Here is a 27,423-nt window from a genome sequence, read left to right as displayed (position 1 = left end):
GTGCAGAGAGGAAAACACCCTTAAAAATCGAGGTTTCCTTCATTGATGTAAATTTCTCCTACAAAAGGGCAACTTTTCAGAGCTACTCCTATGTCTGCAGTTTCTCAAAAATAACCAAATTAAAATGACGAATATAACAAAGAGGCATATTTTGGGATGGCTTATTTTGGTCTCCTACAGTGATATTTTGGAGTGGTGTGTCCTGAGCCCCATCAAAGTTTATTTTTCTCTCATTATAAGTCTAAAGATAAGCAATCTACAGGTGACAGAAAATCATCAAAGGCTCTTGGGAGACCAAGACTACTTCTATTTTGCAATAACATTCAACAAGCAACTTCTACGTCATGGTCCAAGATGGCTGCCAGAGTTCTTTTTATTTACATCACAGTTGTCAGAAAGGAGGAAAAGGGGTGAAAAGGAGCATGGCCCCTCTTATTCAGGACCATCCTGAAAGCTACATACATCATTCCTGCTTCTATCTCAATGGTCATAGCTAGCAGCAAAAGAAGTTGGGAGACATAGTAATGATTTAGAAGAATCATGAGTCCAGATGAATTTGAAAGCTTATTATTAAAGCTAAAAGAGAGAGGGAACATTGGAATGTCTCTTCCAGACAAGCATAGACCAAAGTATACTTGAGCAATTAGTATAATTTAATATAATGTCGAGGTGGCATTTAAAATCATTTAAAAAATGGTCAGATCATTGGCTAACCTTCAGGAGAAAAATTAAGCTAATGTTCCACCTCATTCTTTATATCAAAATAAATTCTAAATGGATTAAAGAGTTGGATGTAAAAAAAAAAAAATGAAATCATAGAACTTTTTCATGCTTCCTTTCAACCAAAGCAACACTAACCCCGGGTGCTGTTAGTAGGGAACAATCAACTGAAGAGTTGAGTCAGGTTGTATCATCCCAGCACAGAGCAGAAAACCATCTAACATTCAACATCAGACATTTCTTGCCACAAGGAATTCCTCCTTGGTTGCAGTCTTCTGGAGGCTCTACCGGTTTCCACGTGGCCAGAGCTTCTCCCCAGCTCCCCTCTTCTCTCCTCAACCTCTCACCTTCTTTCGACTTCCTGGCCCGTCATCTTCTCCAGTGTCTTGAGCTGCCAACAAATAACTCAGTTCCCTCCTGTTTTGCTGTTTTGTGGGGAGTGATTCACTGCTCTGTTAGTCCCACCTCCTCTTTCCATGCCCTGAAAAAAGAGGGAGACGAGTTCACCATGCATGCTTTTCAGGACCATTAAGAATGTTTATAATTTTTTTAAATCTTTCTTGAGATGAATTCTACCATCCTCTTAAAGGCAGGAGCAGCTACAATCCTGTAAGTACATATGTATAAATACAGGTCTCATTTTCTTCACACTTCATGTTTACATGTGCATACAATTAGAAAAAGGACTGAAAAAACATACTCTGAAAATATTAACAACACTTCATTCTGATGATTAGGACTACAAGAGCATTTTATTTTCTCTTTGGGCTATTTTTTTTCAAAGCATCCACAATGAGTATACATCAATTTTATATTATAAAAGTTATGTTTTCAAGTAATCAGATATAATAACAAAAAATCATTCTTTCATTTTGTATTTTTCAAATGTAAATACTTTTCACTTAATCTTAGCTTCCTTTGCCCTCAGTTCTCACCAATCAACTTAGAAGAAAAGGCAAATTTATAAATAGGTATAATTAAAGCCTAAAATGTGTACTTTAAAGATGTCGACAAGCAAAGAGAAAATAAAAAGCAACTATTAAATAATTCACAACATTAACACTTAGGTTCAAAACATGGATGAAGCCTGTCCTGGATTTATACCATGTATTTCCTAGATTTATACTGTGGTTTGCCTTTTAGGAGTAGTCAATCAAACTCACAGACATTTGACCAGATTCATGGCCCATGAATTTTAACCACAGATAAAATCTGATAAAATCTATCAACCTTGATGTTTAGTTTTCCAAAAATATTTATGTCAGTCATTTGTCTACATAAAATATGTAAGGGACAATAGACTCCTAGGTTGAGATCAAATATGTAAGTGATGTACATCACTGGTTACAGCGTGTAGTAAGTTGAATAGCATCAACCCCAAAATTCATGTCAACATGGAACCTCAGAATGTGTCTTTCTTTGGAAATAGAGTCTTTGCAAATATAATTAGTTAAGTCATCAATTTATTGTGAATTTAGAAGAGAATCAGTCTGAAATAAACTAGGAAGTCTGATTAATCAATGGAAGATACTGCACGAAGAATTCACGGATGCCATGAAGTTCTCATTGGGGTGCTCCTCCTCTTTGAACAGGGTGTTGGGGGAGGGAACATTTAGCATAATATTCCCTTAAGGAGGAGAGCCATAGAATATAACTACACAACCTTGGCAGCTCTGCCCAACTGGATGAAAAAGGCTGAAGCCTGAGGAATCAGGATTGATGGGTGACTTAGAAGAAGAAAGTCCAAGAACAGAAAATAATGTGGAGGACATGTCAGTGATAGGAGAAATGTGCAGACTTTTGAATGGTCTAAGCACTGACCTCGTCAATGTTAGGGTCCAGCTAGAGCATCAGCACAGTGTGTGCCAACCTGGATACCAATCCAAGGGCTCATGAATCTAGCTCACCACCGACCTTGCCTGTCTCTGAAGAAAAAGTGCAAATAACTCAGAGCCAGAAGCTGATTTTATATGCAATACCTTCTGCATGGAAAGAATTCAATTCATAAATGATGATCATGTGAAACCTTCCTACCTTCAAAGGAGGCAGAAACTAGTGGCCAGAGGAATAGGCAGATACAGCACCTAACTTTGTTGATAAAGCTCTCAGCCCTGGAAGAGTTTTATGCCAGTTTTACTAATTCAGCGAAGTTACCTGACTCAAGATGATTCCAATCAATTCTCAATTAATCCAAATGATAATGCGGATTATTCCTTTTGTGGATTATTAATACTTTTTTTCCATTCTAGGCAGACTTTTCTCTGTCATCTAGGCAGAACATTTGTGAAATGATGGCTATGTTCAAGGAACCCAAATTAATTTCATTAATAGCTAAAGAAAAACATAATCCAAGAGATTACAAAGCCTGTTAGAAAAAAATCTACCTGCTAAACAGAAAAATATGAAAAGAGTGTAATAGTTAATGATAACAATATCACTTTGTTTTTATTAAACAAACATTATTAAAAGATATTGATAGCATAACTGTGGTTTCTAAGCACGCTCATATCATGGTTTTTCTGTTCATCAGGTCTCTATGACAGAGATGAAGTGGGGCATACACTATATTCCTTCTTTCCTGACCTTGAATGTGGAGTCATTTCATTTATGTGAAGAAACGCTGATGTTACAGACAGCCCCATCTTCCCAGTGTTCCCCCAATCTTTCTGGGGAACTTCCATTTTCTAGGGAGAGGTGCATGCCTTCCTATCTGGGACACTGGACGTAGATTTTCCTGGCTCTGGGACTCTCTGGGCCAAGGTCTGAATGAGGATAAGGTGAGGGAGGCATCACTTTACAAAATTTAAGGGAGTGCTACAGTTTACTCTTTCTTCTTGGGCTGGGACATCTATCTGCTGCTGCCTTTGGAAATTGGAGTTCCTGTTCCTCAGGCCTTTAGACTCTATCTAGGACTTGACACCAGCAGTTCCCCACCTCATCCCCAACCCCAAGAACCAGTTCTCAGACCTTTGGCCTTGGACGGTTACACCATCGGCTCTCCTGGTTCTCAGGCCTCTGGACTTGAACTGAATTACACCACTGGCTTACCTGGTTCTCCAGCTTGCAAACAGCATATCGTGGAATTTTTTGGCCTCTATAGTCACACGAGCCAATTCTCATAATAAGTCTCCTCTCATGCATCTATATGTGTCCTATTGGCTCTGTTTCTCTGGAGAATCCTGAATAATACAACCAGCCACCCCATGGCAACTCTTGCCTATATACACCCGATTCTCATTGCCACCAGAGGGAACTTCAACATGCAATCATGCAAATTTGATCACGTTATTCATTAACAACATTTTCATAGCTTCGCAATGCTCTTGCGATATGAACCACACCTCTTACTGTGGCCTACAAGACCCTGCAGGATCTGCCATCTTCCCACCTATCCAGAATCATCTCACACCAAGCTCCCTTATTCTTTCCCTTCTGGCTATATTGGCCTTCTTTCAGATCCCCCAGAATGCAGTGTTCCCTCCTGACACAGGACCTTTGCATAGGCTGTTTTCTCCACCTGACACGGCCTCCCTTCTTCCCCCTCACCCTCACTTCTTCCATGTGCCCTTGGCTCTTCTTCAGATCTCAGCATTATTGCTCCTCTCTCAAAGGAGGGTTTCCTGACCTCCTAGATTAGGCCCGAGTACTGCAATTGCTAATTTTTTGTGTCAACTTGAAGAGTGTTTTTGGTTTTCATTTATTTATTTATTTTTTTTTTTTTTTTAAGACAGGGTCTCACCCTTTCCTGGCTTGTGTGCAGTGGTATGATCTTGACTCACTGCAGCCTTGACCTCTGGGCTCAAATGATCCTCCCACCTCAGCCTCCCAAGTAGCTTGGACTACAGGCATATACCACTACTCTTGGCTTTTTTTTCTATTTTTTGTAGAGATGGGGCTTCTCCATGTTGGTCAGGCTGGTCTTGAACTTCTGAGCTCAAGCAATCTGCCCACCTCAGCCTCCCAAAATGCTGGGATTACAGGCATGCGCCACTGCACCCAGGCTTGAAGGGTGTTTTTGGATGAGATTAGCATTTAAATCAGTACACTTTGGGTAAGGCAGGGTGACCTCCATAATGTGGGTGCATCTCATCCAATCAGTTGAAGGCCTCAATAGAATAAAAAGACCAGCTATCCTGAGCGACAGGGAATTCTCCAAAAGACTGCCTTCATACTGGAGCTGGAACCTTGGCTTTCCTGGGTCTCCAGGCTGCTGGCCTTCAGACTAGAACTACATTGTAGATTTGGACTTGCCAGTCTCCATAGTCATGAGAGCCATTTCCTTATCATAAATTTCTCTCCCTATATCTACATATGTGTATACACACACACACACACACACACTCACACATCCTCTTTGTTCTGTTTCTCTGGAGAACCCTGACTAATGTGGGTACCTACGAGGAGCTCTTATAACATTGTGTTCCTCCTCATCATAGCATGAGGCTTTGCTTATAGGCTCTAAATTTCATGGTTGCATGATTAGTGCCTGTTTTTCCCCTCACTCTTCTATCCCAAATGCCTAGCTCTGTTCCTGGCTTACCAAGCAGGCTGTTGGTAAATATTCATTTAATACATAATACATCAGGATGAACCTTGCACTCATGGAGCTCAGTGTAGTGGGCAAAGACGGCAAGTTATTGGGCCCTTTTAGTGCATGATGACAGAGGCCTTTACTGCAAGCACAGTAACCACATGCCACAACAGTGGGGCTCCTGACCCAAGGTATGGGGCAGGAGTAGGTCACAAAAGTCTCTCTGAAGGCGGTAACACCTGAGCTTCACCTTAAAGAACAAGCAGGAGTTGACCACAAGACATAGGGAAGGGAAGTGTGCTGGGAAGGGAAGGAGGAGCAGCCTGTGCAGAGGCGAAAGGCTCCACCCTGGCCAAATCGCCTCAACCAGAACCCAGCAGGGGCACCTTCCTAGAACAAGACCTGGCCCAGCTCTCTCATCTCCCTGGGGCTGGAGAAGCAAGAGCAGGAGGAGTTGGGAGGCCCCTCCCATCCTTGCGCCCCACGACCCACTCACCACCATGCACCTGGGAGCTGCAAGCCTGTAATCCGCACTGACTGCAGGTGATCTTAGGTTCTTATCATTTCCTACTCGTAATTGCCTTCTAACAGGCCTCCTTGCTTCCAGCTCTCATCTCCCCACCTCTCCCAGACTCAATCTTCGTATAATTCAAGTCTGGTCTTGTCTCTCCCCTGAGGAAATCTTGCAGTTCCTCCCCAATCCTTTAGTGGGGGGATGCCTGGCTCTCGGTCATAACCAGAAGCTCTGCCTCTCTCCATTCTTCTTTCTTTCCATTCCCCATCCCGTCCCCTAAGCTCTTGCCTTTTCAAGGGCTAGCAGTCCTCAGCGCCTCTGGGTTTTGATGGCACCAGAGCTTTACATGTTCCTCCCTGACTTCCCACTTGGCTGACTCCTGTGTTCCTTTGGAATCCCACCTTCCCTGTCTCAAGGCCCACCCTGCCCCTTCACACACCTCTCCCAGCAGCTGTCCCCTTCCTGGGCAGGCCTTAGCCCAGCATTTGTCACTGTGTGCCAGTAGTCTTTTTTCTTTTTTTTTTTTTTTCTCTCCCAACAGACTTTGAGATCCTTGAAGGCAGAGACCATATATTACTCATCTTTGTGTCCCCTGACCTGACTCCATAAGGACTAAAATATGAAGCCATAAATCAACATAGGAATGACAGAGTAACATCTCTCCTGCTGCCCCCCAGAGTCAGCCAGTAAAGGGACCCACCCACCAGCCAGAGAGCAAGATCAGCATGGTATCCTCAGGGCACGAGGCACCCCAGGAGTTAAATAACCAAAGCCACCACTTAATCCTAAAAGACTAACATGATGGATGCAGCGTGTTCGCCAAGAGGCAGGTAGGAGTGGTGTTGGCCCCAGAAAAGCCAGACCATATCTGCACACATGCATCCCCATTTTTCCCTCCATTGAGAGGCACACCAGCCACCTCCATTCCCCCTCCACAGCCAAGGTCTCCCCAGGCTCACTGTTGGCCCCAGCTGTCAGGAGTGACTGTTAGACTTCTGCCCCTGCTCCGCTGCTGCCCCTCTCTCTGGGGCTGGATGGGTGCATGGCACCAAAGCTCTTGAGGGCAGAGCCTCCCCAACCCCATCTCCCCATCCCACCCATGAGTCTCACAGGTGTTTCACTGGATGGCAGGGGATGCTGGTCGACTGCCCAGTGCCACCAGATGGCCGTGTTCTAGCCTGCTTCACTTGCCCTCTCCGTTCCCGGAGGGAAGCCCTCAAAGACCCCAGGCCAAGGGTCCAGGCGCCATCCCTAAGCAACCAGGCAATAATATATGGGAGTGTCAGAACACACTGTCACTGGAGAGAGAAGCCACAGACTGGAAACCTAGCTTCCTTCTCTTGCCTGTCAGAAAAGTGTCCTCTGAGTTACCAGCAAGCCTGCTCTTTTCCCAGAGGGTGATCTGTTTTCTCCCCTCATGTTCAGGCAGAGATACCTGCTTGGAAGTCTCAGAGTTCCTCCAATGGTAACTTTCCAAGGAGGGAAAAGTTGACCCGCACTACTGCTTAGCCTGAAACATAGCTCTCCCTAGGCCTAGATGGGGAGAAATCATGCAGCCTGTCCACCCTGTGTTTTCCAGTCCAGACCTATGACATTTTATAGGCAGCAAGACATTTTACAGACTGCAAGCGAGGCGAATAAAACGGCCTGTTTTTGCAGATTTGGGAAGCAGGTAAAAGTCTAGGAGCTTGGCAGCTATGAAGTCAGAAAGGTCTTTGTACAAACAGTTTTGTAACTTAAAATAATTCCTACACTCCCAGGTCACCTCCCTTATAGTCAGTCAGAGCCCAGGTGAGCTAAACCTTCACCCTACTTCATCGTGTGTCCCAGGCCCGAGGCCGAGTTTGCCTTCAGCAACTCCCTCTTCCTCCAACTTTCTCCCTCGTCCCCCTCTCCCCTTACAGTAAACTTAGGACTCCAAATTTTTTGGAAGTGTAGCTCAGGATCACATGATAATTTTCATGGGCCTTAGAGAGCCTCACCTCCATAATTTTTTTTTTTTTTTTTTTTTTTTTTTTTGTGACAGGATCTCGCTCTGTCACCCTGGCTGGAGTGCATTGGTGACATCATAGCTCACTGCAGCCTCTAACTCCTGGGCTCAAGCAATTCTCCTGCCTCAGCCTCCCGTGTATCTGGGATTACAGGTGCCTGCCATCACACCTGGCTAATTTTTTTTTTAATTTTTAATTTTTAATTTTTATTTTTGTAGAGATGGGATCTGGCTGTTTCCCAGACAAAATGTAATGTAAGCTGGATTCCTTATTATATTCATTATTCTTATATTTATTTTTTCTTTGCATTTCAAAAGAACTTAAAATTAAAACATTTTCATGGGTCCCAGTAAGTATCATGGCCACAGATGGTGTGCCTCCTGAATGGGTAGTTGGCCCAGATGTAACTCACAGCACCCCACCTGCTCAGGAGATGCACAAACCTGCCTGCGCCATCTGTCGGCAGCAGCAGTAGAGGCCCTCAGGGAAGCCCAAGTCACTTTTTAGAGACTAGTGGCCCGTGGTTCCAGTGGCCTCTCTGCTTTGTCCTGACTACCACAGACAACACTCAAAATAGCCAGAATACCCTGGTCTAATCAAACCAGTCCTTGAATTGTTGGTTCCTGGATCCAGAGGTTTCCCCAACCCTAGACATTACAGCATATGGAGTTGCAATGGGATTCCATCATCATAAAATTGCATTTCCTTAAAAAACTATCTAGAAACCTTAGGAATTTGGGGAAACAGAAATTAAATTGTAGTGTACAGGTAGATGTCAATAGAAAGGTAAAATTAAATTTACATTATAAATGAGGATAGACCCACAACACTTTGAATTATTCTTTCAGCTAACAATTTATCAGAGCAACTGACATCATAAGGCCAAGTATTCATGAATTCCCATTCCATTAAAGCCTTCACTTAGCAGCCTATACATGTATTCGATGAATACGAATGTTCCCAATGAAAATATTTGCCTAATAAATGAATCAACTAAATCAAAACATTAAAACTCTGTGGTTGAAAAGTTATGAAAACATCCATATTTAATTATTAAATCATATTTTAACTACATCAATCAAATCATTACTTAAACACATCATTTGCTGAAATTTTACACACTTATTCTAGAATACTTTTGTAAACAGAAAAAATAAATATAAAAGTTTCAAATAAACTGGATTATTTAGACTGCTAAATTACAAAGTGAAGTGTTGTTTTGTATTTCATCAGTTTGATAAATTTGAATAGGGACATATCATGTTTCCCCAAGTACGGAGGGACACACCTGTAAAAGATTTAGAACAGGCATGTCTTGTTTTACATAAATACTTGTATTATGAAATTGTAAAACATAATCAGAGAACCAAATAACTTGGCCTCTTAAGTCCCATTTTTTAAATGAAAACTTGGACTAGTCAGTACTTTCCAAGCATTCTTAGTTATAAAAATGCCTTCGTAAAGTGAAATGGTCATAGTTAATAATGACAATTAATTTTGTGTTTTCACATATTGTCTCATTTCATCCTTACAACACCATATGATCAGTGTCATTATGTTATAGCTGAGGGAAGCGGGGCTAGACGAGATTAAATAACATACTCAAGATCACACAGCTAATGAATGAACCATTTCAGACCCAGTTGTGTTGAACTTCAAATCTCATGCCCTTCAATGCCTCAGACTCCTCTCTATGAAGTGGAAGGGGAGGTTTTGCCAGTTGAATAGAAGTTAGGGGCTCCCCACAGCCCCACTAACTCCACTTCTCATCCAGGGAGCTCAACTTGAAAAAACATCCCTTTTTTCCTATTAAAAAAGATTTCAAGTAAGAGTTTTGCCTTTATAGCAGGTCGAATAACTCTTGATTTGATAAAACTTTTATCAAGCTTAAAATACAATTTCTAAAATTCTCATAGTTCTTTTGTGTCTCCCAAATAGATCCAGTGATTCCCAGAAGTCTGCAGACCCCACCCCAATTAAGAAATTCAAGCAAAATTCAGGCAGGCAGCCACATGCACAATAATATGGCATATAGTGACATCTATTGGTCAATTGTGATATTGCATCCAACTTCCTTTCACAGGAAATATAATAGGAGCTGGTTGATGTGGAATTATAGTAGTCTCAGGTATAAATCAAAATAAGAAAAATTCCTTTCATACAGAGAAAGCAGAAGGGAGATCTTGGAATCTCCATGTTCAGTTAAAGGTCTGAGTCCTAGTCCTGATTTTACCATAAATAACTTGGTATAGACTTGGTTAAGTCACTTGGTCTCAGGAGCCTCGGCTTCAATCAAACAGGGTCACGCCCTCTCAGAGGCCCTCAAAACACTAAAGGACACCCTCAGGGCCCTCTAGGAAAGGCAGAGTCAAGTGAGTGTGGCTATTGTCTTCACTCCCACATCTCGGCACATCTATTTTTATCTTTTCATACATGAATTTTCTTCTTAAAAGTTTCAAAAATATTCTGTTTCTACTATTCGGACCTGGTCAGCCCACGTCAACATTTACTGTACCCAGCACATTTTAGGGTCCTGTACTAAGTCTATTCTTGTTTAGTTTTGTTTTGTTTTAGAGACAGGGTCTCACTCTGTCGCCCAGGCTGGAGTGCAATGGCATGATCACAGCTCATTGCAGCCTCAAACTCCTGGGCTCAAACAATCTTCCCACTTTGACCTCCCAAGGAGCTGGGATTACAGGCATGAGCCACCAAGTCAGTCCGATGTACTGAATCTTTGTAATCTACAAAAATAGGAATCTAGCTCCCTTCCCTTTAAGAACTTACAATTTAATTGTGGAATAAAACAAACACGTCATCTACTCATTCCTTAACTAAGCATTTTTGTCAAATCAATTGGGAGATTTTCTTCCATGAGATCATATCTCTGATTTTATAAAACAAGTCAATGAGAGACAGAAAATTCTTTTTATAGTCAATCTTGCTGGAAGGCATCTTTGCCATAAAATAAATGTTCCAGGAATCTCTTGGGAAGAATTCATGATGAAGTTGAGATCCACTGTCATCACTATGTAACAGTGTTCCTTCTCATGGGAATTAGATGAGATTAAGAGACTTTGTGAATATTCTCTGTTGTGCTTAAGCAAAGTTTATAAGGCTCTTGGTGTCCCAACCAAGAATATAGGCTTTGTATAGGCAAGAAGGGGAGGCATAAGATATCTGTAAATTTCCCACTAAAAGCTCATCTTCACTTAGAAACCAAATTGTTTGCTTATTAAGCATTTCTATTCAAGAATAGGGAGAAATTTACTCCTCAATGATCCAAATAAGGTAATAATTATGTCATAAATAATTATTGATTAAGCACTTACTCTAGCCCTGAAACTCTCCTAACAGCTTTACCTCATTTAATTTTCAGATCTCTAAAAAGTACATTCTATTTTTATCATCATTTGAGAGAAGAGGAAACTGAGGCACAGAGTTATAAAATAACTGAGGAAGTTATGATTAGCTAACTCCACTGATCCAGATTGTCTGCCCTTGCGAAAGTTGTAAAAGGAGGTCGTAATAGTCCCCCTCCCCCACAGGCTACCGGTTACCCCCAAGGACTTTGCTGTAGGCACAGCCTGCACCCAGCTCTGGGCTCAGGGACTTTCTGGACAATTGCACAAGGTTAGGAGTGGCATGGGCAATGCCTGAATAGTGCCCAGCCTTTTATGTAAGAAAAAAAAGAAAAGAAACAGAGAGTGAAGTTCTTTAGGCCTGTCTCTGTCTCATAGCACCCTGTGTAATCTGTCTTATTGTGGTCAAAATGCAATATGTACACTACTTTGAAGCTTACCAAATCAAGAGATGTTCTCCTCAGGTTGGGCCCAACTGAATGATATCAGGGGCAAAGTAATGAGAGTTTCAAGACTCCAACAGACATAAAAGAATAAGAGTTATTTTATTGTTCCATTTTTCCTCTACCCTAGAAAGTCCAAGAAACACTTGATTGTAATGTGTACAGTTTCCAGATTTTGACTGAAGATAAAGTTATTTTCAAATATCTGAGAAATCTAAGACCACGTTCCCTACCCTACCTTCCCCGTCCTCAAGTTAAAGACCCATAGACCACAGCCAAGCCCCTGGGCACAGCTGGATAACTCTCAAAGGGGAAGTATTCTGACCTTTCAATTATATTCCCAATATTGAGGATGATAAGCTTGAGTCCCCCAGTCATAACTCACTGCCATCTTAGACCTGCTGAATGGACAGGTCTGCTCTGACAGATACTTTATGAGGCACGCAAAAAACAAAGAACCTTTCTCTGAGGAATTTCATAACCACTGTGTCTTTTCTTCTCCTTCTTGTAATATGTGTAATTTATCTTCTCTTGGAAAGGTGCATATAAATTTTAATGCAACTTGCTTAAGAACAATTAACAAAGTCACAATTTGAGAATCCTATTTGTTTCCCAGGAGAAAGGGAAACATCTGAACTGCATGCTGAGTACTAAGGAGACTTCAGGCCCTTAAAGAGGAATTTAACTAGAAGGTATCCCTGATTTGTCAGGCCCTTAAGACAATAAAACATATCTGTGTGATCATAAGACAGCCCCATCCTTCAACACTGACTAAAAAGCCTTAGGTGACATTGAACAAGCAGGCACATATCTCAGGACTTCAAGATTAGAGAGATGGAGCCCTCCATCTCTAGTCAAAGAAAACACTAGTCACAGAATTTCTGTAAAGGAAGAATACTAAGGACATTGTCCAATCTCCAGTTCTATGTACTTTCCCCTTCCACACTGTGTTTGGCAAATGGTCAGACTCCCTTTCTATTGTCCAGAGGCTAGGAGGAAAAGATTATCTTATTCCATGTTAGAAACAAATGCTTATCCCCCAGGTGGCTATAAATCCCAGGTGGCATTCAGGTAGTTTCCCTTGTAACCTGCTGATGCAGCTGAAATTTTCTTGAGTATGGATTGGAAAAAAGAAGCTGCCTATCCATCTCTACCCTCCTTGCTAGGCTCTGGGAGGCATTCTGAATGCACAAAAGGCCAACTTTTCAACTTGAGAGTCAATACAAGTGGAATAGCCAGTGTTTCCAATTCAGCATGACGATCTGAGTCAATGCATTTAACACTCTCCCTTCGTAACTTGCAGCTGAAATGACCTACACAAAAGAAGAGGACAAACACTCCACTCCTTGGTGTGACGGGACCAGAGATGAGTGATGATCATAAGACTGTCATTTTGTTGAGGGCAGTGTCAAATTCAAACTCCACCACCACCTTGAGAAGGAAACAGGTGCTGGAACTCTCAAGGAGGGCCCGGTGGTCCCAGGGATGCTCAAGGCTTGTTCACAGCACAGAAGGCATGGAGAATGGAGCAGAGGTTCTGATGAGGTTTGCTCTTGGGGAGGGCCACCATGCTGGCTGGAGGGGTACTGCTGCCTGCCCCGGTGGGCTTCAGCTGCTGTGACAATCCCAGGAGGAGCCCTTCAGGCAGAGATGAGGCTGCCTACCTATGGCCACCTCTCTTCTTACTTCTCATACACCATGACACTTCTAAGGTGGTTAAGGTCAAGAAAATATAAACTTATTTCCTGTGCCAAGACTGAAAGGCTTTCACAAGGATGCATAATCTCTGAAAGAACACTTACCCATTCCCATGCTGAACAGGCATAATAAGCCTTCCATTGTAAGGATGAGAAAATGGAGAAAAATGACCACATATAGAAATAATGGAGCCAATATGAGGAGTGCCAGACAAACTTAATAAAATAATATTTATCTGGATTTATTCTAGCAAACATTGACTGTCAAAGATAAAGAAAAAAGGCCTGTAACCATCCAGGCTGAAAACAAAACGGAACAGGCCACTTACACTGAGAAATAGCAGATTTCTCCTCAGCAACCTTAAATGCAAAAATGTCATTCAAAGGCAGACGAGATAATACATGTGTGTAAGGAATATATACAGCAGTGTAAATAAGTGTGTCTCAGCTGCATACGTCAGCATGGATGGCTCACATACACATAATACTGGGCAAAAAGGGGTATCATAAAAACATATATGCCATATGATTCTATATAGATGGTCCCTGACTTACAATGTTTTGACTTTACCATGGTGCAAAAGCAATAGGCATTCAGTACACTCCTGATAAACCCATCTGATTTTTAACTTACATTAGGTTTGGGTTTATCAGGACGTAATGCCATCATAAATCAAGGATTAGCTGCATATGTGAAGACTAAAAACAGCCAAACTAAACAACATGTTGTTAAGGGATACATATCTAAGAAGCGAAACTATCAGCAAACAGCAAGGATATTTTAACTCGAAACTCAGGATAATGGTTTTGTTTGAGGAAGAAGAAAAATGCAATTGGAAAACAATCTCTAGGCATTGATGATGTTCTATGTCTTAAGCTAAGTGATGACTATATGGGTGTTTATTTTATTATTATCCCTTAAACTGTACAAATGCATGTTATACACTATTCTGTATTTATAATATGCTTCACATTAAAATTGGAAAAAAAAGTAGAAAAGAAAATAATATGTATTAATCAGGGATCTCCAGAGACATAGAACCAAAAAGGTATATATAGAGAGACATATACAGAAAGAGATTTATTATGAGGGATTGGCTCATGGGATTATGAAGGCTGAAAAGTCCCTCAATCTTCTTGAGTCCTGCAAGCTGGAGGCTCAGAAGAGCCAGCAGTATAGTTCCAGTCCAGGCCCAAACTCCAGAGAATCAGGAAAGCTGATGTCTGAGGGCAGAAGTTAGATGTCCCAGCTCAAGAAGAGAGAACATCAGTGTGCAGCTGGGTGGGAAAAAAAATTTAAGATAAAAAATAAATTAAGAAAAAAGAAGAGAGAATAAATTCACCCTTCTTCCACCTTTTTGGTCCATTCAGACCCTCAACAGATTGGATGACACCTGCTCACACTGGTGGAGTGGTCTTCTTTACTCAGTCTACTGATTCAAATGCTACTCTCTTCTGAAAATAACCTCATAGACACACCCAGAAATGTTTTACCAGCTATCTGGGCATCCCTTAGCCAAGTCAGGTTGACGCATAAAATTAACCATCATAATACGTAAACAAAAAATTAACTTTTTAGAGAATTTTAAAAAATACCAGTTAATTGGAAGCATTCCCTTTGAAAACGGGCATAAGACAGGGATGCCCCCTCTCACCACTCCTATTAAACATAGTGTTGGAAGTTCTGGCCAGAGCAATCAGGCAGGAGAAGGAAATAAAGGTTATTCAATTAGGAAAAGAGGAAGTCAAATTGTCCCTGTTTGCAGATGACATGATTGTATATCTAGAAAACCCTATCGTCTCAGCCCAAAATCTCCTTAAGCTGATAAGCAACTTCAGCAAAGTCTCAGGATACAAAATCAATGTACAAAAATCACAAGCATTCTTATACACCAATAACAGACAAACAAAGAGCCAAATCATGAGTGAACTCCCATTCACAATTGCTTCAAAGAGAATAAAATACCTAGGAATCCAACTTACAAGGGATGTGAAGGACCTCTTCAAGGAGAACTACAAACCACTGCTCAATGAAATAAAAGAGGAAACAAACAAATGGAAGAATGTTCCATGCTCATGGGTAGGAAGAATCAATATCGTGAAAATGGCCATACTGCCCAAGGTAATTTATAGATTCAATGCCATCCCCATCAAGCTACAAATGACTTTCTTCACAGAATTGGAAAAAACTACTTTAAAGTTCATATAGAACCAAAAAAAGAGCCCGCATCGCCAAGTCAATCCTAAGCCAAAAGAATGAAGCTGGAGGCATCACGCTACCTGACTTCAAACTATACTACAAGGCTACAGTAACCAAAACAGCATGGTACTGGTACCAAAACAGAGATATAGACCAATGGAACAGAACAGAGCCCTCAGAAATAATGCCACATACCTACAACTATCTGATCTTTGACAAACTTGACAAAAACAAGCAATGGGGAAAGGATTCCCTATTTAATAAATGGTGCTGGGAAAACTGGTTAGCCATATGTAGAAAGCTGAAACTGGATCCCTTCCTTACACCTTATACAAAAATTAATTCAAGATGTATTAAAGACTTAAATGTCAGACCTAAAACCATAAAAACCCTAGAAGAAAACCTAGGCAATACCATTCAGGACATAGGCGTGGGCAAGGACTTCATGTCTAAAACACCAAAAGCAATGGCAACAAAAGCCAAAATTGACAAACGGGATCTAATTAAACTAAAGAGCTTGTGCACAGCAAAAGAAACTACCATCAGAGTGAACAGGCAACCTACAGAATGGGAGAAAATTTTTGCAACCTACTCATCTGACAAAGGGCTAATATCCAGAATCTACAATGAACTCCAATAAATTTACAAGAAAAAAACAAACAAACCCATGAAAAAAGTGGGCGAAGGATATGAACAGACACTTCTCAAAAGAAGATATTTATGCAGCCAAAAAACACATGAAAAAATGCTCATCATCACTGGCCATCAGAGAAATGCAAATCAAAACCACAACGAGATACCATCTCATACCAGTTAGAATGGCGATCATTAAAAAGTCAGGAAACAACAGGTGCTGGAGAGGATGTGGAGAAATAGGAACACTTTGACACTGTTGGTGGGACTGTAAACTAGTTCAACCATTGTGGAAGTCAGTGTGGCGATTCCTCAGGGATCTAGAACTAGAAATACCATTTGACCCAGCCATCCCATTACTGGGTATATGCCCAAAGGATTATAAATCATGCTGCTATAAAGACACATGCACACGTATCTTTATAGTGGCACTATTCACAATAGCAAAAACTTGGAACCAACCTAAATGTCCAACAACGATAGACTGGATTAAGAAAATGTGGCACCTATACACCATGGAATACTATGCAGCCATTAAAAAATGATGAGTTCATGTCCTTTGTAGGGACATGGATGAAACTGGAAACCATTATTCTCAGCAAACTATCGCAAGGATAAAAAACCAAACACCACATGTTCTCACTCATAGGTGGGAATTGAACAATGAGAACACATGGACACAGGAAGGGGAACATCACACACCGGGGACTGTTGTGGGGTGGGGGGCAGGCGGAGGGATAGCATTAGGAGATATACCTAATGCTAAATGACAAGTTAATGGGTGCAGCACACCAACACGGCACATGTATACATATGTAACAAACCTGCAGGTTGTGCACATGTACCCTAAAACTTAAAGTATAATAATAATAATAAAATTTAAAAAAAGTTAATGCAATTAAAGAATTAAGTATGGTCAGCAGTAGAAATATTAAATGAAGTATATTTTAAGAAAAAAAAACTTGAGCTGCTGCTTTAGTTGTGTTGAAATAAATTTTCTAATAAGAAAAAACATGACAAAGCACCAAAAAGAGAAAGAACAATTACAATAGACAAATCTCATTTATGAAAACAGATAAAAATTTCCTAATTGCCTTTTAAAGGCAAATTAGATTAGAAGTATATTATTAGAGTTTATTAAGTAGTGTTAGACATTGGTGGGATTCATAATAAAAATACATACATGGCTTAAACTATGTGAAGCATATGAACCCTTAGAAAATCTCTTATTATGATGTATTAAATTTAGAGAAGTCACAGGATAATATCAATAGATATTGAAAAGTCATTTGGTCTGATGAAATTCCACATATATTACTGATACTAATACAAAATCAAAACATCAGAGAACTATAAAAAGTATACTTCCTTGACACAATAAAAAAATGCTTACTTCATACCTAAAAGTCAAGCACAAGGGGCATTCCCATTAAAATTAGGTACCGTATAAAGATGCCTGCTATTATGACCATTGTGTTAGTCAAGGTTCTTCAGAGAAACAGAGCCAGTAGGATATGAGAGGGGATTTACGAGGGAATTGGCTGCTCACATGACCACAGAGGCAAAGTCCCACGACCAGCCACTTGTAAGCTAAAGGGAACCAGGGAACTCAGCACCAGGGAAGCTGATCGTGCAGCCCCCAGTCTGGGGCCAAAGGCCTGAGAGCCCTGCGAGGTCACCGGTGCAAGTCCCAGAGTCCAAAAGCCAAAGAACCTGGAGCCTGATGTCCAAGGGCAAGAGGAGGAAAAGCCTCCCACTCCAGAGGAAAGACAGCAGAGACAGAGAATCTCCCGTCTTTCTCCTGTTTGTTCCAACCAGGCCCCCAACCAGTTGGACAATGCCTGCCCCTGTCGAGGGCAAGTCGTCTTCTCTCAGTCCACTGACTCACCCACCAATCTCTCCTGGAAACAGACACACCCAGAAACAAACCAGCCATTTAGGCAACTCTCAGTCTCCTCATGTTAAAAATTAAAGTTAAAATTAACAGTCATAACCATTATTCAAAATGTGAGAAATTTTTAGGCAACTGTAATAAGGCGAGAAGAAAGAATTAGAAAATATATATTTTGGAAAGAGAAGACAAAATTATAATCTTTTGCATGATGATATAATTACTTGAAACCCCAAGAAAATTAGCCACAAAATGGTTAGTAGTAATTAGAGAATTCGTGTAATGTGTCCAATTGCAAAATAAATATACAAAACTTAATAGCATCCTGAAATGTCCTCAGGGATCAGGCAGACAACAAAAATGAATAAAGTACACTGGTGGGGGCCTTTCCTGATTATAGGAAGCAATTGCCTCCCAGCTCCTGCACATTTTTGTCAAGGGAGACTGTGAGTCTAGAGTTGCCAGATATTCTGATTTTTAAGGAGAATTTGTAAAAACAGATTCTTGTATAAAACTTTCTGATTTTTAGATGCAGATAACTAATTCAAAAATATTCTGAACTAAATATATTCATAGGCTAGATATGGCCATGGGCCTCCAGTGTGCAACTTTTGATCAGTGCTTTCCTTTATAATTAATCTGCAAATATAGCAGAAGAAATGTGAAATGGTATAAAAAATTGATTAATCTTTGAATAGTGAATCATTTGAAATAAATTAAATTAAATTTCTACTTCTTGTATTATACCAAATAAAGTCTACAGGGTAATGATTTAAAGTAAAAAATGGAACTAAACAAGCAGTAGAAAAATATATATAGGTAAGTATTTATATAATTTCAAGTTGGGAAATGCCTTCTTAAAAATAACAACAACCTGCTGAATGAGAGAAAATATTTGCAAACTATTCATTTGACAAGGGACTAATATCTAAAATATACAAGCAACTCAACTCAATACCAAAAAACAAATAATTATGTTAAAAGTGGCAAAGAATCTGAATAGACATTTCTCAAAAGGAGACATACAAATACACAATAAGTGTATTTTTAAAATGCTTAACACCACTAATCAGGGAAATGCAAGTCAAAATCACAATGAGATATCACCTTATCCCAGTTAGAATAGCTATTATCAGGGGAAAAAACAAATGCTGACAAGGATGTGGAGAAGGGGAACTGTTATACACTGTTGGTGGGAATGTAAATTAGCATAGCCACTATGGATAAGAGTATGAAGATTTCTCAAAAAACTTAAAGTAGGCCTACCATGCAATCCAGCAATTCCACTACTGGGTATTTATCCAAAGGAAAGGAAATCAGTGTATCAAAGGGGTATCTGCACTCCTATGTTTAATGCAGGACTATTCACAATAGCATAGATATGGAAGCAAACTGTGTACATCAGGGGGGAAATGGATAAAGAAAATGTATATATACACAATGAAATACTATTTGGCCATAAAAAGGGGGATGAAATCCTATTATTTGCAGCAACCTGGATGGAACTAGAGGTCATTATGTTGAGTGAAATAAACCAAGCACAGAAAGACAAATCACACATATGTGAGAGCTAAAAAATTTGATCGCATGGAGTTAGAGAGTAGAATGATAGATACCAGAGGGTGGGAAGGGTGTGTGTGTGGATGGGGGGGATGAAAAGAGGTTGATTAATGAGTACAAACAAACACTTAGATGAAAGGAAAAAGCTGTAAACTTCAATAGCAGAGTGGGGTGACTATAGTTAACAACAACACATTGTATATTTCAAAATAGCTGGGAGAGAAGACTTGAAATGTTCCCAACACAAAGAAATGATAAATGTTTGAGGTGGTGAATATCCTAAATGCCCTGACTTGATCACTACACATTCCATGCATGTATCAAAATAGCACTTGTACCCTATAAATATGTACAAATATGTATCAAAAAATAATGTCTACAATAACAACATTTTAAAAATGGCAACAGAGAAATCATAAAAACAAAAACTGGCCTAAATTACATATATTTTTTAACCATTTCAGATAAAAAAATAAAAGGCCAATGGCAGACTAGAAAAAATATTTAAAACACATAGACTCAATATTCATTTATAGAGAGACTGGTCCTACAAATCAATAACAAGCATCTTCAGAGAATATTGAGTACAGGATATAGAAAAGCAAGTCATTAAATTAGAAATGCCAATAGCTAACAAGTGTAAGACAAAAACAGTCAACCTCACAAGTAATCAAATAAATACAAATTAAACCACTGATGACATACCATTTTCCCTATTGATTTGACAAACATTTTTGAAATTGTTTTTGAGACCCAGTGTTAACAAAGGCATTTATTTTTGGTAGAAGTAGACATTAATTCAGCCTGTAGAAAAATTTGGCAATATGTGTCAGAACTCTTTGACTCAGCAAGTCTACTTCTCAAAGTTTAGACTAAGGAAATAGGAATATACTGTATACAAGATTTAATTGCAAGGATATCTTTTTTTTTTGAAGCATTGTCTCACTCTGTCACCCAGGCTGGAGTGCAGTGGTACAATCATAGCTCACTGCAGCCTTATCTTCCAGGCTCAGTCTCCCAAGTAGCTGCAACTACAGGTGCACACCAACATGCCTGGCTAATTTTTGTTTTTTAATAGAGACAAGGTATCCATATGTTTTCCAGGCTGGTCTCAAACTTCTGCCCTCAAGCAATCCTCTTGCCTCAGCCTCCCAAACCTCCCAAAGTGCTGGGATTACAAGCGTGAGCCACCACACGCAGCCAGGATGGCATTATTGATACACTAGCAGAACACAAAAACAAAAACAAAAAAACAGAAACAATGCGAACACTGATAGATAAATAGCTAAATTCGTACATTCATACTGTGAAATTCTTGGCGGTCATTTAAAGTCTGTAGAAAGTCTTGAAGAATATTTATTATTATTAAAAGATAGGGGCCCAGCTGGGCACGTTGGCTGACGCGTACAATCCCCGCACTTTGGGATGCCAAGGCAGGTAGATCACTTGAGGCCAGGAGTTTGAGACCAGCCTGGCCAACATGGTGAAACCCCATCTCCACTAAAAATACAAAAATTAGCCAGGTGTGGTGGCGTACGCCTGTGATCTCAGCTACTCAGGAGGCTGAGGCAGGAGAATCACTTGAACCCGGGAGGTGGAGGTCCCAGTGAGCAGAAATCGGGTCACTGCACTCCAGCCTAAGTGACAGAGTGAGTCTGTCGAAAGAAAGAAAGAGAGAGAGACAGAGAGAGAGGGAGGGAGGGAGGAAGGAAGGAAAGATAGGGACTGGGTGTGGTGGCTCACTCCTGTAATCCCAGCACTTTGGGAGGCTGAGATAGGCAGATTACTTGAGAGATAGGCAGATTACTTGAGCCCAGGAGTGTGAGACCCACCTGGGCAACATGGTGAAAGGCCATCTCTCAAAAAAAAACAAAAAACAAAAAAACAAAAACAAAAGTTAGCTGGGTATGGTGGTGCACACCTGTAATCCCAGCTGCCTGACACGCTGAGGTGGGAAGAGCACCTGAGCCCAGGAGGTTGAGGTTGCAGTGAGCCATGATTGTGCCACTGCACTCCAGCCTGGGTGACAGAATGAGATCCTGTCTCCAAAAAGAAAAAAAAGAAAGAAAAGAAAGAAAGAAAGATAGTCACAATACATTGCTAAGTTTTTTTTCACTTTATTTTAAATTAAAATGAATAGTATGACTCCAAACTCTACAGTATATATACAATGATCTGGAAGAATACAACCTTAGATATTAACAGTGGTTATCCCTGGATGGTGGAGTTACGATTATTGTGTTCCAAATTTCCTATTTAAAAATTTTGCGTCTGTTTTACTATAAGGAACTTATTGTTTTGATAACAAGTAAGATTTTTATTTTTACTTGAAAAATAAAGCTGGGGTCCTCAGGTGGACTAACTGACTGTTATAGTTACTTAGCTATATTAGAAAGAGCTGGACATAGTTCTTATGGCTGTTTACTCTGTGTGTGTGTGTGTAAATATATATACCATATGTAATCAGTAAGCTTACCTTTCTACTTATGTTTTGCTTGGACTGCTTTAAGCCAAATGCATATGCTAAAAGCCAATAAAGAGATCCACCCCAGACATATGCAAAATACTACAAGAGAGCTTAGGCAGGCTTTAATTTAACAATTAAAGGATTGTTAAAATTAAAATTTTATTGCAAATAATCTACAAAGCTGCATGTAGTTTATTAGAGTTGCCTATAAGTACCTGGTTTATCTATGACCACTTAATATAGTTAATGGACCTTATGCAAATATTTACAGGCTCAAAAAGAGACTTAATGGCAGAGTTGGCCTTCCTTCCATGCCCAGTTAACAGGGGATGGCTCCCAGCCCCTCAAACACACAGAAAGCGAAAACTAGAGAGATTTTGCCAACAATTTAAGCAAGAAAAAATCTAGAGCTGCAAAGTGTGTAACACTTACTAGACTCATATAAGAATAGATTCATAAACAACACAAGTGTCCAAAATAAACTATCATATAGAGAAATTACAAACATCTATAAAGAACTATAAATTAAGAGCCCAAACTTTGGCCAGGTGCAGTGGCTCACACCTGTAATCCTAACACTTTGGGAGGCTGAAGCAGGAGTATAGCTTGAGCCTAGGAGTTCGAAACCAGCCTGGGCAACAAAGTGAGACCTCCTCTCTACAAAACATCAAAAAACAAAAATTAGACAGGCATGGCAGCATGCACCTGTGATCTCAACCACTTGGGAGGCTGAGGCAGGAGGATTGCTTGAGCCCAGGAGGTCAAGGCTGAAGTTAGCCATAATGGTATCACTGCACTCCACTCCAGCCTGGGCAACAGAGTGAGACTCTGTCTCAAAAAAAAACAAAACAAAACAAAAACCCACACTTTAAAAATAATACAGCATTTCTCTGACTTAACTGACTTCTCCCCAGTTTCCTTTGCCCACTGCTGCCCAGCTAGATTATCTAATATTACAGTGCCCAGAGCTCAGTCTTAGGCCCCCCAAGCAATCTCATCCAGGCCCTTGTCTTTAAGCAACATTTATAATCTGGTGATTCCCAAATGTATATCTGATTGTCCCTCTGACTTCCTCACTAAGACTGCTGACATCTCACACTTGACATGATCGATTCCAAACTGTCTTCCTCCCTAAAACTACTCCTTCCATCAGTCTTCATAGTTCAGTGAAGAACATTACCATCCATCTAGTTGCCCAAGCCAAAAGCCTAGCACCCACTTTGGATTTCCCTTTTCTTTTCCCTGACACCAAATCCGTCAGCAAGTTCTGCCAGTTCTCTCTCCAAGATACAAAAACGCATGCTGAATCAACCCACTTCTTACCATCTCTAGTACTGTCACTCTTATTCAAGCCTTCACAGAATCCATTCTCCATTGAGCAGCTGGAGTGTTTTTCAAAAAATGTAATTCATATCTGCTTAAATCTCTTCAGTGGCTTTTGGCTGCACATAGGAAAATAAACAAACAAACAAAAAAAACCTCTGAACTTCTCACCATGATGCAATCAAGCCTCTGAATGCCCTTCTGCTACTCTTTACTCCTTGCAGATAATTCTCTAGCCACAAGAGCCTTTTCTGTTTCTGGGATGCCAAGTTCACCCTACCTGAGGGCCACTGCACTTTTTGTTCCCTTTGCCTGAATGTCCCCCACTCTATTCCTGCCCAAACCCTATTAATTAGTTTTTAAAATATTAAGAAATTATGAATATGCCTTGAGAGCATGCTGCGTGTAAGTGGCAATCAGAAGACTTGGGTACTAGTCTTGCACACTTTTCAAGATAGGACACCTGCTCTAAACCAATATGATAATGACTTTGGTCAACAACCAAGGTGATTCCTTGGCTCATGATTTCCCCTTCTCTGGGACAAGTCCTAACAGCTAACTCCTCTCTTGTTAATTTAAAACCCAAATATAGAGATCTGGAAACGAGGTCACTGGAGCTGGTCACCTGCTGTGGAAGTCCCCAAACTGTCCAATCTCTTGCCTCCCCAGACTTCCTTGTTCAGTTCTTTCCTTGGGATTTATGGATTGTCCAGTATCCTTTAAGTCCTTTAGCTAAAGTTGGTTTTTGTAACTTAAAATTGAAAAGAACTTTAGAAGAATCCCTTCTTAATTGTCTGGTTAGCTTCCTAGAACTCAGCTTTACAGAACCATTCTCTTAGTATTGGCTACCCCAGGGCATCTGTGGAATCTAAACTCAGCATGGATATTGACATATGTAGAACAACTTAATATTCATCTTCCCCACCTCATATTCATGCGTGCACATGCATGCGTGCGCACACACACATATTCTCTCTCTCTCTCTCCCCCTTTCTCTCCCCACACTGCATTCTTTCCAAGCCCTCTCATCACCCTTTGTACTTTTCTCCAGCATCCACCAGGCTGGATTTGTTCTGCCTTGATGTTTTCTCACAGTTCATCCTACCACTGCATGCTGGGCTCCCAATATTTGTTATAAAATTAGGAACCCTATTTATGTATGTAAAGAGGCCTTCTGCATGCACAATCAATAAATGTGAGCTCAAAATGAATCCTTTCTCTCCTACGAGGCACTCACTTCCCTTGCCTTTCCTGGGTTATCTTCTATTTCATTGTCCCTAGTAGCTATGTTCCAATCACCAAGGCAGGGGTTTTACTTTTTGGAGGTCAGAGAATGCTTTGAATGCTACAAACACTTTTTACAGAAAAAATGCACACAAATAGACACACATTTTGCACACAAGCAAGGTTTATGGGCTTCTAATTAAAATCACTTTACCAAGGAAAAGACTTCTGTGACCATCCGCCACCCCCATACACACACACCACTAATTCCTAGCCTTCACTAGCAGTGACTCACCCATGCCTTTGCTGCCGGACACCAGTGAAATAAACCTGGTTCCTCTCTCCTAATATTTTTTATGCTGAGAGATAGAAAAACAAAAACACAAAGCATCCCCAACAATTATAGGCAGTTACACTTAAGAGTCATTAAAAGCGTCCCCCATTAGAACACTTCCCCAGGGCAAACACTTTATAATTTCCTAGATTACTAGTTGAATGCACAAATTACATTTTAAATGCTTTTCTTTACAGGGAGGCATTCTTGGACCCTGGCTGAGATTATGAAACAGCCAAGTCTTAGCAGCACACTTACCAAGAATTTCTTAGGTGGGTTATTTTCTGGGAAGATTGTCACAGTGAATAATCTCATCTATTTTACTGTCAATTTCAGAGGGTGACATTTTTGGCCTTGTTCTTAGTTCTAGAGATATTGTCAAGTTGAAACCTGCAGATACCTCTACCTTCTAATTGGAAAAGAGGTTAGAAAATGTTGGAGCTTTCTGGGTTGTCTTCCCCAAGCTAAATTAGAGTCTACTGAAGAAAAGGAAAGGTGGAGAAGAGACAGAAGGACTGGGTGGATGCAGTAGAGAAAGAACCATATGACCAAAGGCAGGTCAGGGACTAGACAGAATAGTCTTTTTATCCTACCAATGCCAGTGGCTCATGAATAGCCCCAAGCACCTAGGACTTCTCTTAAGCCCAGTCTGACTCCCCATGGAGTCATGGATGCATTTATTTTGTCTGATGAATTGCTTTTCATTAGAGTCAACATAGAATAGAGCAGGATTTCTCAACGTAATAGACTGAATGTCTGTGTCCTCCAAAATTTCAAATGTTGAAAACTAGGATCCTTTTCTTGCCTCCACTTCCTTGTTAGCAGGGACCCTAAGCTCTACTCCCATTGCCCTCAGCCACCCACCCTTGACCTTGATTGGGACCTCCAGGCCACACCTGACCATCAGCAGGGCAGTGTGGCTCAGGTGGGTCTGGGGCAGGGCCCTGTTCAGCCTGAGATTCGGGTCTCGAAGACACATGGGCCCCTCCACTTTGCCAAATGCTCCAGATGGCAGGTCCTTGGCCCACAGGCCTACGGGCCCATCTCAGGCTGGCAAGCATTGCCCCTGCTCCTTCTTCCTTAGGCCTTACCACTAAGCTTCTTTTTCCACACAGCCATCCAGACTGAGGAAATGTAATCACCACAGGACCAGAAATTTTGGGGCCAGGTGAGCCACAGCCACTGCCATGTCGGCAAGCACTGAAAGCACCCAGGAGGCCGTGGCAATGCTGGTGGCATGCGTCACCACAAGATCGACTTCAGCAAATGTCACCCAGGTTACTTTAGGAAAGTTGGTATGAGGCATTACCACCTAAAGAGGAACCTGAGCTTCTACCCAGCTGTCAACCTTGACAAATTGTGGGCTTTGGTCAGGAAGCAGACACAGGTGAATGCTGCTAAAAACAAGCCTGGAACAGCTCCCATCACTGATGTGGTGTCATCGGGCTACTACAGAGTTCTGGGAAGGGAAAAGTTCCCAAACCAGCCTGTCATCGTGAACACCAAATTCTTCAGCAGAACAGCTCGGGAGAAGATTCAGTTGGGGGAGCTTTGTCCTGGTGACTTGAAGCCACGTAGAAGGAGGTTCATTAAATGTTAACAACTGCTTTAAAGAGAAAAGGAAAGGAAAAGGGAAGGAAAGGAAAGAAGACTAACCCCCAAGGTAGTGGTATTAGAAGGTGGAGACTTTGAGAAGTGACTAGGTCATGAGGGTAGAGTCTTCTTGAAGGGGATTAGCGCCCTTACAAAAGAGACTGGTAAGTTTTCTTACCCGTTCCATCATGTGAAGACAAAAACAGAAGATGGCTATTTATGAACCAGGAAGTATCCCTCACCAGACATCAAATCTGCTGGCACCTTGATCTTGGACTTCCTGGCCTCCAGAACTGTGAGAAATGAATTTCTGTTATTTATAAACTATCCAGTCTATGCTATTTTATTACAGCAGCTCAAACAGATGAAGACACTGAACCTTGGCACTACTGGCATTCAGGGCCAGATAATTCTTTGTTGTGGGGCTTTTCTGTGCATTGGAAGATGCCTAGCAGCATACCTGACCTGTACCCACTAGATGCCAGTAACATCCCCATTATAATAACCAAGAATATCTCCAGACATTGCCAAATGTCCCCAGAAAGGGGGGACAAAATTGTCCCTGTCTGAGAATCACACAAGAGAGGAAAGGTTTGGAGTCAGACAGACCTAGGTTCCAACTTTAGTTCCATTCCTCACAAACCCATAATCTTGGTGGGTGGGGAGAGAGGGGAGTATTTATGTCCTCTGCGGCTGTTTCTTATTAGCAAATAATAATCAAAAAAATTGTTTTGAGGTTTAAATGAGATGATGTGTGAAAAGCATATAGGCTTACAATAGGTGCTCAATAAACAGTTGTTCCCTCCCCATATCTACTTCACTTATTTAACAAACATTTGTTGAGCACTTATGCTGTATGCTAAGGATATAAACATAAAACAGTAAGTCTGAGAGAAAGAGACAAAGGCACAAATAACCATAACATATCAAGTCCATTAATAGA

The 27,423-nt window shown here is 40.8% G+C and overlaps 1 long non-coding RNA gene across 1 annotated transcript; it reads right to left on the bottom strand.

Moving 5' to 3' along the window:
• Positions 1-342: 342 nt before the first annotated feature.
• LOC134737933 (uncharacterized) lies at positions 343-26,953 on the bottom strand. Its single transcript, XR_010123382.1, has 3 exons — positions 26,659-26,953; positions 23,330-23,448; positions 343-1,201 (listed from the first exon to the last, which is right to left on the bottom strand). It is a non-coding gene; the product is annotated as an uncharacterized LOC134737933 (long non-coding RNA).
• Positions 26,954-27,423: the final 470 nt, after the last annotated feature.

Source organism: Pongo pygmaeus, chromosome 1 (assembly GCF_028885625.2).
Source record: "Pongo pygmaeus isolate AG05252 chromosome 1, NHGRI_mPonPyg2-v2.0_pri, whole genome shotgun sequence".
Classification (NCBI taxonomy): domain Eukaryota; kingdom Metazoa; phylum Chordata; class Mammalia; order Primates; family Hominidae; genus Pongo; species Pongo pygmaeus.
Note: the sequence above shows the minus strand (reverse complement) of the source record. Positions and strands in the feature narration are given on the sequence as shown.